Source organism: Triturus cristatus, chromosome 9 (assembly GCF_964204655.1).
Source record: "Triturus cristatus chromosome 9, aTriCri1.1, whole genome shotgun sequence".
NCBI classification, from domain to species: domain Eukaryota; kingdom Metazoa; phylum Chordata; class Amphibia; order Caudata; family Salamandridae; genus Triturus; species Triturus cristatus.
Window position 1 is genome coordinate 39982520 of NC_140592.1, and position 13877 is coordinate 39996396.

The window sequence follows — 13877 nt, forward strand, 5'->3', positions numbered from 1 at the left end:
TTGACAAATGCATTTGGTCTACATCATTAATTATGAAAAGCATTTGCTACAGCCAGCAAGCCTTTAACAGTTGGTTGTAATCGCATTGTGTTACAGGCTATTGTAAAGTAGTTTGTTACATGTCATCTCACAGATTCGTGTAATAATAGGCAAGGGGGTATGCGTTGGCCTCTCACTCAGACAAACTCTGCTTTTTTTTCTGCGTTGATTCTTTTTAGACTCTTTTGAGTGGGGTATATATTGTTTTATAAGGTGTATTTTTCTGCATATTTGTAATGTTAAAACTGTATGCATGCTAATTACCGGGCCATGTGTACTTTAATATGTCAGTGTTGGATAAGGTATAAAGCCAATGGTAAAGGGTAAAACGTTCATTGGGAAAGGTCATGCCAGATTTCACACGTTTGATCACTTTATTATAAAACGTTATGACCAAGTCAGTAGGCCTGACCTAATTATTGTGAAAAGCATTTGTTAGAGACGATAGGCTTTAAGGATTTATTCTCATTACACTGTTGGTGATCTACCTGAATAAACTGTGGAGATAGAAGATGTGTACTACAATAATGCCTGTGAGGCTTTCTTAGGAGACCTAGAATCCTGCTTTGCCAACTGTTCTTATTTTTTTTTATATATACTTTTGACTGTATTCCAGATGGCTGCCTAGTGGAAAGCTTATACTCGGTACAGTAAGGCTGATTTGGTTATGGTGACAAGCAAATGCTTTCTGCTATAGGCCTGATTGTTTATTATGAAATGTTATGCTAAAGGCAGTATTGATTATGAAAAGCATACATTAAAGTCAATAGACCTTAATATATGGATTGTTATTGCTCTGACTCAAACCATACAGTCAAGTTTTTTTGCTACATGGAATCTCTCAGATTGCCTTAGTGGGCCAGGGTATTTATTGGTGCTGGTTACTCCCGTTGACCAACATATGTATATACAATTTACACTGTGAGAGTTCTTGTTAAGCCTTGTTAGGAGAGATACTATTTTGTTTGGCCAGCTGTACTTTTATATACAATTGCAATTTGGTTACTGTGTGCCTGGTGGTTGCCTTGTAAGAATGCTTATGCTCGATATAGTAGCCCAGAGATGGTTATCGTCATAAGCCAATGATAACAGCTATAGACTTGCTTGATGCACAGGGAAAACTATGCCAATACCAAAGTTCTGGCCTGTCTATTATGAAAAGTCATTACAAAGGCAGTTACTCTGGCTTATTTATTGTGAAAAGCATATGGTAAAGTCAATAGGCCTCCAACAGTGGCTCCTTATCATATTATGTTACAAGCCATAGAAAGGTATTGTTTTCATGTAATCTCCATTACCATAGTAGGCAAGTGTTTTGGTATTGGTCACCCACTCTGACAAACCCTGGGAGTAGAATTTCATTGTGATGATTGATTCTCATTATGTCCTATTGAGAGAGACAGTATATGTTGTGGCAAACTGTAGTTTTGTACATTTTCTTTTAATAACCTCTTTATTGGCATTTTACTGGTTATTCCAATACTGTGTCTTAATAGGATACATAATAGCAGTACTTCTTTTTTAACAGGGTCTGATTCTCAATTTAACACAATTATAATAACTTCTATATCAGTTATATCAAAAATGTACTCCACCCACCCCCTTCATGTCTTAATGTCCTTTATCTGGGCTCTCTACTTAGGCTCAGTAACCATCATCCTGAATGCAGTCTGTTTTATGTATCTTCAGAACTGTTGTTTTGTACATATATGTAGTTTTATTTAAGTATGCCTGAAGTGAGCATGGAAGATTTGCAGTGTCAGAATCCTGCTTAGACTATCTTAAAAGAGAGCATTTTGCCTTAAATTTTGTATGACTGATTGTATGCTGATGGTTGCTTTGTGGGGAAGCTAAATATTAGTACAGGATGGCTGCGTTTGTTATGGTGACTAGCCAACAATGACCGCTAGAGCCCTGATCGGTTCACTAGGTAAAAAATAATTCCCATGCCATAGGTCTAATCAGTTTATTATGAAAAATTATGATCAGTGCAATCGAGTTTACATGTTGATTGTGAAAAGCATATGGTGAAGTAAATAGGGTAGGTTGTTGTTTTTCTGTAGTAAAACCTACAGATAGATATTTTGTTGCATAAAGTGTCGCAGATTACCTTTGTATAGAAGGACCTTGTTGTTGGTTACCACCTCTGGAAAATGCTAGGAATTCAATATTCATATTATATGTGTAGATATATACACATCTATATCATATATTTATGAATACACACTCATATGTATATAAATACCTAGAGGTCCTTTGTGCCTCGTCTGTTCTGTCATTGGTCCGGCTGTCCTTTACATTCTGCTTCCATCCATGATTGCAAACTCCATGGGATAATTGTTCGGTCCACATCAGTCATTGGTCTCTTGCCCTGCGAATGACAGCGTTTTATAAACACATGTCCATCCACTTGATAATGGCATGGCTGTGGTTGGCCACTTATTCTTCTTTCATTTTCTGTTTTCTCCTTTTTATACCTCCCTTTTCATTTCTTTACTTCCCCACTTTTTTTTCAAGTTTTCTTAATAGCATACTACACCTTTCCAGGCAGTGATAAAGGGTCTCTTGGTTGCCGGTCATTTAGCCTCCATTGTGCCACATCCTATGTGGCTGCTTCCTCTAGACCAGGAGACCATTATGAAGTTCTGTTTTCCATACTATATAATTATTTTGCCATATTCCAAGTTGGCCAAAACATTGTTTTAAATGTGGCAGTTATGCTTGAACTTTAAAACAACGATAGACTATTTTTTGCAGTACCTCTGAAAAACGGACAAAGTTGCTATGTTCAATTTAGTTTTGCAAGCAGATTTCCCCTATGTCTAGACAGCAGCATATTTTCTTTCCTCGACATGTTTAATTTATCATGCGTATGTTGTTGAGTTTGTGGGTGCTTTCATTGGATTTATGTCAGAGGGTAGGTGTAAGAAGGTGTCGGTGGATGGATATCTGGATGCATTATGGCAAAGATGAGAGAGCGCTTTCGCGATGGTACCTAAATCCAGGAGAGGATGTGGTCCGTCGGTTGCGCTGCCGCCTCTGGTGCAGAAAACCAGGGTTCGAGCCTCGAGGTCGCGTCCACATCATGTGATTCTGGGCAAATCACTTAATCTCCCCGTGCCTGAACGTGTAATGTAAATACGGTGGGTGCTATGTAAAGCGCTCCAATACCTTCGGGTCGAGTTCGCTCTATATAAATATGCAACAAAAAAAAATCAATGACCCTAGAGGCGCTTCCATTTCTAAGCTAGTCCTGTGATTGCCAGTACTTGTTCTGAGCAGGCGGTGCGTAAACGTGCATAAGAATCTTGAAACTGAATTAGTTGGTCTTGAAAAGTCTATGCAGAATATGTTTACTTTGCTGTACACTGGCTGCATTGTGGGTTTGGCTTGTTTTAACTATGTACGTGATTGGCGTGTAGTTCTTATTTTCTACGAACGATTGGGGTTGTTTTTCGGGTCTGTTCTCTTTCGAAGGACGGCCGGTCTAGCTCAGGGCTGCGTTGCTGAGTTATGCCGGGCGTTGTCTGTTGTCTCTTTCCATGATGGCGTCTGTTTGTTGGTAGGCGGGGTTTGGCTTGGGCAGGGCCGAGCGCCGCTGACAGTGAATGAGTGACGTCGCCTCGCGCCCCGTCCTTTCTTCTCGTCGCGCGCCACCCCTGGAATGCTCTTAAAGGGCGCGGATGGCAGCCGGGAGGGCGGCCCCCTCCGGAGGTAGGGCAGCTGGCACCGCTGGGTAGCATTGCACGGGGAAGGGATCCTGCTGCGCAGGTGGCTTCCCCGCCCCGTCCAAGAGAGGCGGCCATTGTCCTGCGGGCGCGCGCAGCAGCGGGGGCTGAGCGCGGGCGGCACGCGCTCCTGGGACTCCTGGTACCACAGTGACAGCTGTGAAGAGGGAGGGGTATGGTAGGGCATCCATAGGCACTGCAAGAGATGCACATGCATCTGCCTACACCACTACAAGCAGGGCCTCCCACCGAGGGACTTTGAGAGTATATGGTCCCTGTAGAGAATAGCATGCCCCCTCCACCTGAACACCCCGGGGAGTGCAGGCACCTGCAGGGAAGAATATTGTCCTCCTCCAAAGAGCATCATGCTCCCACTCCCCTTACAGGGAAGACGACCCCTCCGCCCAGGAGCAGAGTTGAAAGGGCAGGCCCCTACTGAGAAGAGTATACCCCTCCACCTGAACACCCCGGGGAGTGCAGGCACCTGCAGGGAAGAATATGATCCTCCTCCAAAGAGTATCATGGAAAGGACGCCCTCTTTACAGGGAAGAGGACCCTCCCCCCTCAGGAGCACAGTTGAAAGGAGGGCAGGCCCCTACTGAGAAGAGCATACCCCCGCCACCCCCACCCCCTCCAACCTAAATTCCCCGGGAGTGCAGGCACTTGCATGGAAGAATGAGATCCTCCTCCAAAGAGCATCATGGAAAGGGCGCCCTCCCCCTTTAACAGAGAAGAGGACCCCTCCGCCCAGGCGCACAGTTGAAAGGGCAGGCCCCTACTTAGAAGAGCATCCCCCCCTCCACCTGAACACCCCGGGGAGTGCAGGCACCTGCAGGGAAGAATATGATCCTCCTCCAAAGAGCATCATGGAAAGGGCTCCCTCTTTACAGGGAAGAGGACCCTTCCCCTCAGGAGCACAGTTGAAAGGAGGGCAGGCCCCTACTGAGAAGAGCATACCTCCCCCACCTAAATACCCTGGGGAGTGCAGGTATCCATCTGCATGGAAGAATGGGATCCTCCTCCGATGCGCATCATGAAGCTCACCCCCCCCCCCCCCCCCAATTACAGGGAAGGGGTCCACAGTGGAAAGGGTAGGCCCCAGCTGTGCAGAGCATGACCCTTCACATGAACATCCGAGGAGGGGTGGGGGGGGGGGGTTTGCAGGCATCTGCAGGGTAGAATGTGATCCTCCTCCGAAGAGCATCATTTTTTCTTCTTTCAGCCCTATATATGAGCTGATACGAGATGCCTGTCTGCAGCAAGCAATTGTTTACTGCATGACTGGGGGGAGAAGCTACCGTACAGGCGAGATCCTGGCCGTTTGCAGGGACACATTCGCCTTTAGATCTACTGATGGGGAAAAGTGAGACCCTACAGTTAAACAGCCCTTAATTTGTGAAGAAAAACATGCCAGGATCCTGTAGAGTAAATATCCCTTGGTGTTTATTTGTCCCTTGCAGTATCATCAGATTATGGCCCAAAAGCGTATGATTTACCCAAGGTCAAGCATTTTGGTAAAGTATGAGACCTGAGATTGCAACGCAATACTACTTGTTGGGAAAGGTATAATTTTACCTCCACATTACATTTTGGTAAATAGTCTATGAAACACTCAAATGGGCAGATTTTTAAAGTAAGTACCCTGCAATGGGTTGGCCGCCAATAAGCGTACGATATTCAACCTCATCCTGGTCAGCAGAAATATATGGTATTGTTTGAGACCCAGATAAGATGAGGTTCAATACCGTGAGTAGTACAGATCAAATCATAAGTTAACACTTTCGTTTTCTCAGAAACACTATGCAATATTGCATTGCAACACATGATCACTAAAGTTGCCTTCAGAGATATTGAAAAACTGGAGAAAAAGTTTCTGGTTTAATAAACAGATCAGATAGAATCGGGCTACTGCAAGTATACAGCAGCCAAGGGATCATTAAGCCACAGTCTAAGGCAGTCAACTGACCAGTTGAAGGAAGTCTCCTTATTCCATATCCTTAGCCACAGTAAGAGCTGTTGTAATTTGATTAGGTCATTGCTATAATCTAGCTCTACACCGAAGTGGTAAATATGGGTAGATGTAGTTTTTGGTACAGCCAACAGTCTTCTAATGAAACCATTCTCGACTTTCTGAAGCAGTAGGTTATCCCTAACGCCCCATAGGTAAAGTTTTAGCCACACTTTGTATTCTAAACTGTCATAAGCTCCCACGTAGGTCTGCTGCCAAATCTAGAGGTGAAGCTAAGTCAACCTCTGTACTTCTTGCAAGAGCCGCAACTTTGGTGGTTTTCAGTGGGCCCCTATCGTCAAACAAAATCCAAGATACAGTTATGAATGGACCGCACTCCTTTTCTTATTGTTGACAATGAAAGAGCTAACTTTTTTTCCCCCCAGGAGCCCTAGATCATAATTATTTTTTTTTAACTTTGTTTTTATTGTTTTAGTTAACAAATAACATCTTTACATCCATATATCAAATCACGAATAATTCCCAAATCCGTCAAGCTCCCCAACAGCCTAGCTAGTAGTGCCTTCCCACCCCTGCTCCCCCCCTCCCCTTCCAGTGTGCTCAGCTCCATATACCATGTAAGTCCTAGATCATAATGTGCGTCATGATCCAATTAACTGCGAGATCAAGGTTAGCCATGAAAAAGCAGAACTACTCCAATATGCGCTGAAGGCCAGTTGCAGTCCTGGCTAAATGAACTGTCATCGGCATACATCAGCGCTGGGACACAGCGCTCACCTACCCACAGACAGTCACTGTTAGAGTAAACCAAGTGTTTGTCCAGGCTGTTGTTATATATAGAAATGGAGCCAAAATGCAACCCTGGCTTACACCTCTAGCTAGACAAAAGGCTTGGGTTGTCTCCACGCTGGGCCAAACTGTACACTGCAGTTACTTCAGAGTGTAGTTCCCCCAGAAAATAACAATGCTAGCCCCAACCCCATTTTCAGTCATAATACCCCAGAGTGTGGATCTGTTGACCAAATCGAACGCCGAACTGAGATCCATAAAAGTTAGCTGTAGATTCCCTTCCTTGGCCGCAGTATATTTATCAAGAGATAAAGGTTGAGACATTGCTCAATTGTCCCAAGGCCAGTGTGAAAGCCAAAGTGCAATTGAGAGAGCATATTATTTATTGACCCAGGTTTGTAATCGCACTAATAAAATCCTGCCCATTATTTTTATTGTAGAACTAATTATGGATTTGGGGCGATAACATTGGGGACTCCCTTTGTATCCCTTCTTGAAAATGGGCACAGTGGTCGCATGTGACCAAGCTCTAGGCGGTCCAGTGCTTTGCATGGCCTTAAAAAAAATTGTCAAAAGGGGGGCCCACAAATGCATGTTTGCCTTAAAGAGATCCACAGGTATTCCATCAGGCCCTTGAGCTTTCCCACCCGGACATCTGTTAATAGCGTCTGTTTTCCACAGCTATATCTAACCCAGAGAGGAAGGAAAGAGGAGCGTTCAGTGCAATGGAATGTTTATCTTGTATCTCAATACCGTGTAATCCTCAGTAGCAGGTATCATGAGAATTATCAAAGTAATTTTGATTAACATTCTGCTAGAACATTTTGTTTTTTTAAGAGTAATAACAATAGTTTAATTTTGAAAGTCTTCCTCCCTTGTATCTCTTTTCCGGGCCAATAAAGCTTTCTTGTACTCCTTTCTGCGACTATGCACCAAATCAGGATCTCTGAGAGATGCTTTAATCACTTTCAATATGTGGCAAGAGCCTTTGAGCAGTTGGAGTCAAACCACTTTTTTAATTTTAAAAGTATTTTGTGGGATGGTATACAAACTCCTGGCTCTCAGATGAATTCAAAGCTGGCAGTTATTGCCCCACTGTTACTGTCCTCATTTAAGTCCACACAGGAAGTAGGCAGTAATTCAGAATGGAATTTATCTTTTTCATTTTTAGACCTACTCATTAGCACCCTCTTGTTGCCGAATTAGACCAGCACTAGTGGATTAATCGCAACCTGAAAAAAGCAACAATGCATCGAGATTGCTTACAAATTATGATCGCTGTGCACAGATTCTAGGACTACGTATTTTAGTCCATCTCATAAGATCTTGGGGGAAAAAAGGATAACGTAAATTCTCCAGTATTGGGGTGTCTTTCATAGATTCACATGCTTGAATATTCCCCATCGTCGAAGTGGGAGTCCCACGGTACATAAAAAAGCAATAAGCCTCATGTATATAGATACATAAATATATAAGAATAAAATACATATATAAATAAACATCATATAGTTTAAAATAACATACCAAGTCAAAAGTACCATAGGATATTGACACATAGGAAAGCATTGAAAAAAAGGAATCACTTTACTGACATATCCATGTCGTTTTTATAGTCCAAACTCCAGCCAATCAGGCGCAAGCACCCTCTAGAACCTTCTCCTCAGAGGCTCAGGCCCTCAGATTTTCTACCGCACGTCGTGTGAAGGGAGTCTCCCTGAGCTCTGCTCAGTTTTTTCTCTGGTTTTGGATTTCTTCAACTTTTCAAGTAAGAAGTCTCTTTTCCGTCCTTGTGCTTCTTGTGGGAAGCTGAGGCTCTATTCAGAGGACCCTCACAAAAAGTGTATATACTGCCTCTACCCTGACCATCAGGTAGGCAACTGTAAAATTTGCAGGACTTTTTCACAGAAGACTCTAAAGGATAGAGAGGGCCACCTCTTTCTGTGGCTACAGAAGTTGAAGGTTACAGATAATCCTCTCTCTGATGCCGAAAGTGTGGCTTCTACACGCACTGGAGCCTCTTCTAAGCGTAGCAGTGTGCAGGACTTGCCCTCCCCTTTCTTAAAAAGAGGAAGATTCACCTTTTGGAGGTTACTAAGGTGCCAATACACTATGCTGCTACGCCCACGCCCCCGAGATCTCGCTCTCAGGCATCTGTGGCTCTCCCAGCGCATGTTTCTATTCATAAACGTGCCAGACCGTCGACGGGCTCGTTGACGGTCACTCCGTCGATGAAATCTGCTGCTTCTACAACATCGTCGACGACTGTGACAACGGTTTCCAGCAGGTTCCCTATGCCGTCGACGCCGGCTTCGTCGACGCTATCTTCGTCAACGGTAGTTTGTGTCTCCTTGAAAGCTGTCTCGTCTAAATCTTCGACGATCAAGAAAAAGAGGTCGCCGTCGGTGACTAAGGCTTCATCGACGGCGGCTTCGTCGATGGTGGTGGCTTTGACGGTGGTGGCTTCGTTGACGGTGGCTTCGTCGACGGCGTTGGCTCTTTCGTCGACGGCAGGTCTCTCGTCCACGCCAAATTTTGCATCTCTTCCATTGGTGCCTGTTTCTACGCCAACGCCTGTTCCTATCGACGATTCGCTTCTACAGCGTTGTCACGCTGTTTTGGAGTCCATTACAGTGCCACCGGCCGCTCAACCACCGCCACAACTGTTTCCCTCTGGCAATGACAATGATTCTGCCTCGGATGATGACATTCATACCACATTCCGGGCGGCACGCATTCCATCGGAACTTTTTCATAAAATGTCAAGATTTCGAAGATGAGGACCAGGAGGACCATTTCTATCAGGAGGAAGAAGAGGAACCTCCTGCGCAGATTCCGATGGCTCAGTTGCCATTATCCCTCATTTCTAATTTCCAATTTATGCTAGAGGATTACAATCGCCGTTTCCCATCTTCTTCCCATGGCTCTCCACGAGAAGCGCCTCCAAACATTCCAGTTCCACCTCAGCCGCCGGCGGAACCAACACCATCCGCTCCTTTACTAGTACCTCCTGCAGGGGGTGACGCTGACGTCCTTCCGGATACAGAAGATGGTGAACTCCTGGGTGATGACGATGACACTATGGCCGATTGGGACGATTACCAGATCAATTTGCCTTCTCCGCCTCCGAGGTCACCAGTGAATTCTCCTCCTGTTGATATTACAGGTTTCCATCAGTTGATGGAAAGGGCGGCACAGCGATTTCATCTCCCAATGGTCGTGAGAGAGGAGGATTGTTTTCGATATGATTTTAAAACCCAGCCGCAGAAACAGGTTCGGGCCGTGCCCATAGTTGACTTCATTTGGAATGAGGGTATAAAATTGATAAACACCAAATTCAATTCCGGCAGTTCTCCCGCGGTTGGAGAAGAAATATAAGGCTCTGGACTCTTCTCCCGCTTGCCTGGTATCCCAGCCAAAGCCGGATTCCGTGATCACCTAGGCGGCACAACGTCGCTCAAAGAATCCCTCGTCACCGCTTACCTCTCAACCTGACCGTGATGGGCGTCGCTTGGATGCCATTGGGAACATTTTTTTTCAACCATGGCCTCGACAACTGTCAGGGCGGCGAATTCCCTGGCCATCTTGGGTCGCTACGACCGCCAAATGTGGTCCGACATGGCGGCTTTCATCAACCTCATCCCAGAACCCTCTAGAGCGGACGCTCTCAAAATTCTTCAGGAGGGAGAAAGAGCATCTTCAGAGATCATAGATTGCTCTGTGGATATCGCCTCAACTGGTTTTCGCCAGCTAGCTGGGGCAGCTATTTTAAAGAGGCATGGTTGGCTTCGCTCTACTTCTTTTCGTCAGGAAGTTCAGGCGAAGATCCTTGACATGCCCTTTTGATGGGGAGTCGTTGTTTGGCCAGCACGTGGATGAGGCGCTCCAAATAATAAAGAAGGACACAAACGGCTTGTTCCCTTGGCAAGCTGCAGTAAAAGACAGCCTTTTCGGCGTGCTCGCGGACGCAGCATCACCTCCTCCTTTCATGGCGGATCAACACAATACCGCTCATACAGTCGGGGAAATCAGCATTTTTCCTCCCAGAGCCCACATTTTTATCGACAACAGACTAATAAGTCCTACAGGGCAAAGTCTACTTATCGGGGAAACACTTCCAAAAAACAATAACTTTCTTTGCTTACACCCCCCTCCTCTCAAGGCCCCCCCTTTCCGAGTTGGAGGACGAATCTCAAAATTCTTTTCAAATTGGTCACTAATAACTTCAGACCGTTGGGTGTTGGACATTGTTTCAAAAGGCCATGCTCTAGAATTCGTCAAATTCCCTCAGAACACCCCCCCAACCGGTCCTCCTCCTGCTCATCTCAAGGAGCTTTTCCAACAGATCACACTCGTGCTCAAAAAAGGGGCCGTCGAAGTGGTTTCAAAGACTCAGAAGGCGCTGGGTTTCTATTCCCGTTTTTTCCTCGTGCTAAAGAAGTCTGGAGAGTGGCGCCCCATCCTCGACCTGAGGGCTCTGAACAAGTTTCTAAAGGATCAGACTTTCCGCATGCTTACACTGAGGGAAATTCTTCAGCTCCTCTCTCAGGACGACTTCATGTCAACAATCGATCTTCAGGATGCCTACTTCCATGTGCTGATTCTACCACGCCATAGGCAATACCTGCGCTTCCGTGTAGGCCAGAGAGACTTTCAATTCAGAGTCCTGCCCTTTGGGCTCCGCTCCGCCCCCGGGTCTTTACAAAGGTCCTCGCCCTGGTGGTGGCCTATCTGCGATTGCGAGGCATTCAAATCTTCCCATATTTGGACGATTGTGTCAAGTCTCAGTCTTACCATCAGGCATCCTTAGACACTCAGTTTTGTCGGACTCTGTTCCACTCTCTGGGACTGTCGGTCAACATACAAAAATCTCAGTTCACGCCAGCTCTTCACAGAACTTTCCTGGGCGCTACTCACAATACCTCCATGGCCATGGCTTTTGTTTCCGACGACTGGCAGAAACGGATCCTGCAGCTCGCAGCTCACATCAGATCAAAACGGTCCGTTTCAGTCCGCATCTTGAAGTTCTTTCTGGGGAGGGCGTCCTCCTGCATTTCTTTGATCCCGCATTGCAGACTGAAGAGTCGTCCAATTCAGGAAGAACTGGACAAGCAGTGGCGTCAGGTCTCCGGTTCATTCAGCGACCGGATCTTCGTAACCGTTCGCATGGCACAAGCTCTGTGCTGGTGGACGCAACCTCGCAACATCGCAGCCAGCAGTTCTTTCTTGGCAAAGGCTCCAGAACTCGTCCTTACCACGGATGCCTCCCTGGAAGGGTGGGGCGGTCACCTTCAAAGATTGTCCATCAAAGGCAAATGGAACCTGTCCTAATGTTCTAGGCACATCAACAGGCTAGAACTGATGGCAATCTTCCTTGCACTCAAATCGTTCCGACTTCTGCTTCAAGGGGAATCAGTGCTCATTCAAACGGACAACACCACCAGCATGCACTAAACAAGCAGGGCGGTACCAAATCTCCGCTGCTTTCCCAGCTGACTCCGAAGATTTGGGATTGGGCCATACTCCATCAGATCACGCTCACAGCAGTCCACCTACCAGGCATTTCCAACATTCTGGCGGATTCTCTCAGCCGGTCCGCGTCATCGACCCACGAGTGGGAGTTGCATCAGCCGACTCTGGACTTTGTCTTCAGCCTCTGGGGTCACCCGGGCCTGGATCTCTTTGCAACTCCACAGAACAGCAGATGCCAGTCTTACGAAAGTTGGCTTCCCCACAGCGGGTCGTGCGGGAATGCCCTTTCGATGGACTGGTGCAAGATATTTGCCCAAGCTTTTCCGCCAATCCCTCTGGTACCTCGAGTTGTGTGAAATTCGGAGACAACCATGTCACATGCTCCTGATTGCTCCCCGGTGACCTCGGCAGGCATGGTTCTCGGAGTTACTGCTCCTCTCACAATGCGAGCCCATCCTTCTTCGCCCCCGGCCGGAACTTCAAACAATGAACAACGGTCGGATCTGCCATCCGAATCCCAGATCGCTCAAATTGTCGGCCTGGAACCTGAGCACCTTGATTTTGCTCACTTTAATATTTCGCCTGCCTGCAGAGAGGTTCTTGCCGGGGCGCGGACGCTTTCCATGGTGAAGACCTACAGACTAAAGTGGAAACGTTTCTGTCATTGGTGTTCGTCTGCTAACATCCACCCAGTGCACGCTTCCCTGGCACAGATTCTGCCTTTCTTTTTGCAGTTGGCACAGTCAGGACTGTCGCATTCCACTCAGTCTTTTTGGCAGCAATTTCTCATTTTCGCCAGGACGGCTCTTCCTCTCTCTATTCATCTAGAGTGATTCAGCAATTCTTTAAGGGATTGTTCCGGATGTTTCCACCCATTTGGCGTCCTCCGCCCACATGGCGTCTTAACATCGTATTGGCGCAACTTATGAAGGCGCCCTTTGAGCCAATCCATTCAGCAGATTTTAAATTCTTGACCTGGAAGATTGTCCTCCTGCTTGCTCTGACTTCCTCTCGTTGTGTAAGTGAAATTCACGCCTTCACAATCCAGCCTCCTTTTCTCCAATTTAAATCGGACTGTGTTATCCTTCGAACTAACCCAGCTTTCATGCCAAATTTGCCGTCCGACTTTCATCTTAACGAACCTGTGATTTTAAAAATCCTTTTTTCCTCATCCGCAATCTCCAGCGGAACAGAGTCTGCATTCTTTGGGCTTAATGAGGTGCCTCAAGTTTTATATCAGCAGAACAGCACCCTTTCGCCACTCTGATCAACTGTTCGTTGCCTATGGGCCAACCTGTAGGGGACATTCTGTTACCAAACCATCAATTGCATGTTGGATTTCTTCAGTGATATCTTTCTGCCATCAGAAGGCTGGCAAGCCTCTTCCTTCCGGAGTGAGGGCACATTCTACAAGGGCGATGTCCTCCTCCACTGTCTTATTCGCTGGTGTGCCCAATCATCAGATCTGCCGGGCAGCTACGTGGTCCAGCAGGCACACTTTCACGAGGCACTACTGCCTGGATGCAATCAACGAAGCCGATACAGCAGTGGGCCAAGCAGTTCTTCGCAATCTCTTCAAATAAGGTGAGCCTCTGTTACTTCCCTCCTCCTTGGGTTGTTATCGGTTTTGTGATTCTATCATACAATGTCATTGTATTTCATACAACTTTGATACTGCCTCTTCGGGCTGCAGAGTACTGCTCACTAGTCTATTCAAGCATGTGAATCTATGAAAGACACCCCAATACTGGAAAAGAACAAATGTTACTTACCTGTAAACTGTGGTTCTCCAGTATTGGTGGCTTTCATAGATTCACATGCGACCCACCCTCCTCCCCTCAGAGGCTCTCTTCTCCTCATTAGACTCTTTTGTCACTCTTGTG

At 46.2% G+C, this 13877-nt stretch overlaps 1 protein-coding gene across 6 annotated transcripts in view; it reads left to right on the plus strand.

Moving 5' to 3' along the window:
• Nucleotides 1–13877, plus strand: part of QRICH1 (glutamine rich 1) — a 308643-nt gene that overhangs the window by 17302 nt on the left and 277464 nt on the right. For 2 of the 6 annotated variants that reach the window (XM_085624338.1, XM_085624342.1), the window contains exon 1: nucleotides 3618–3753. The exons of the other annotated variants lie outside the window; for them this stretch is intronic. The gene's annotated coding sequence lies outside the window, so the exon portion shown is untranslated. Of the gene's footprint in view, nucleotides 1–3617; nucleotides 3754–13877 lie in introns of those variants that run through there. 6 annotated transcript variants of the gene reach the window in all.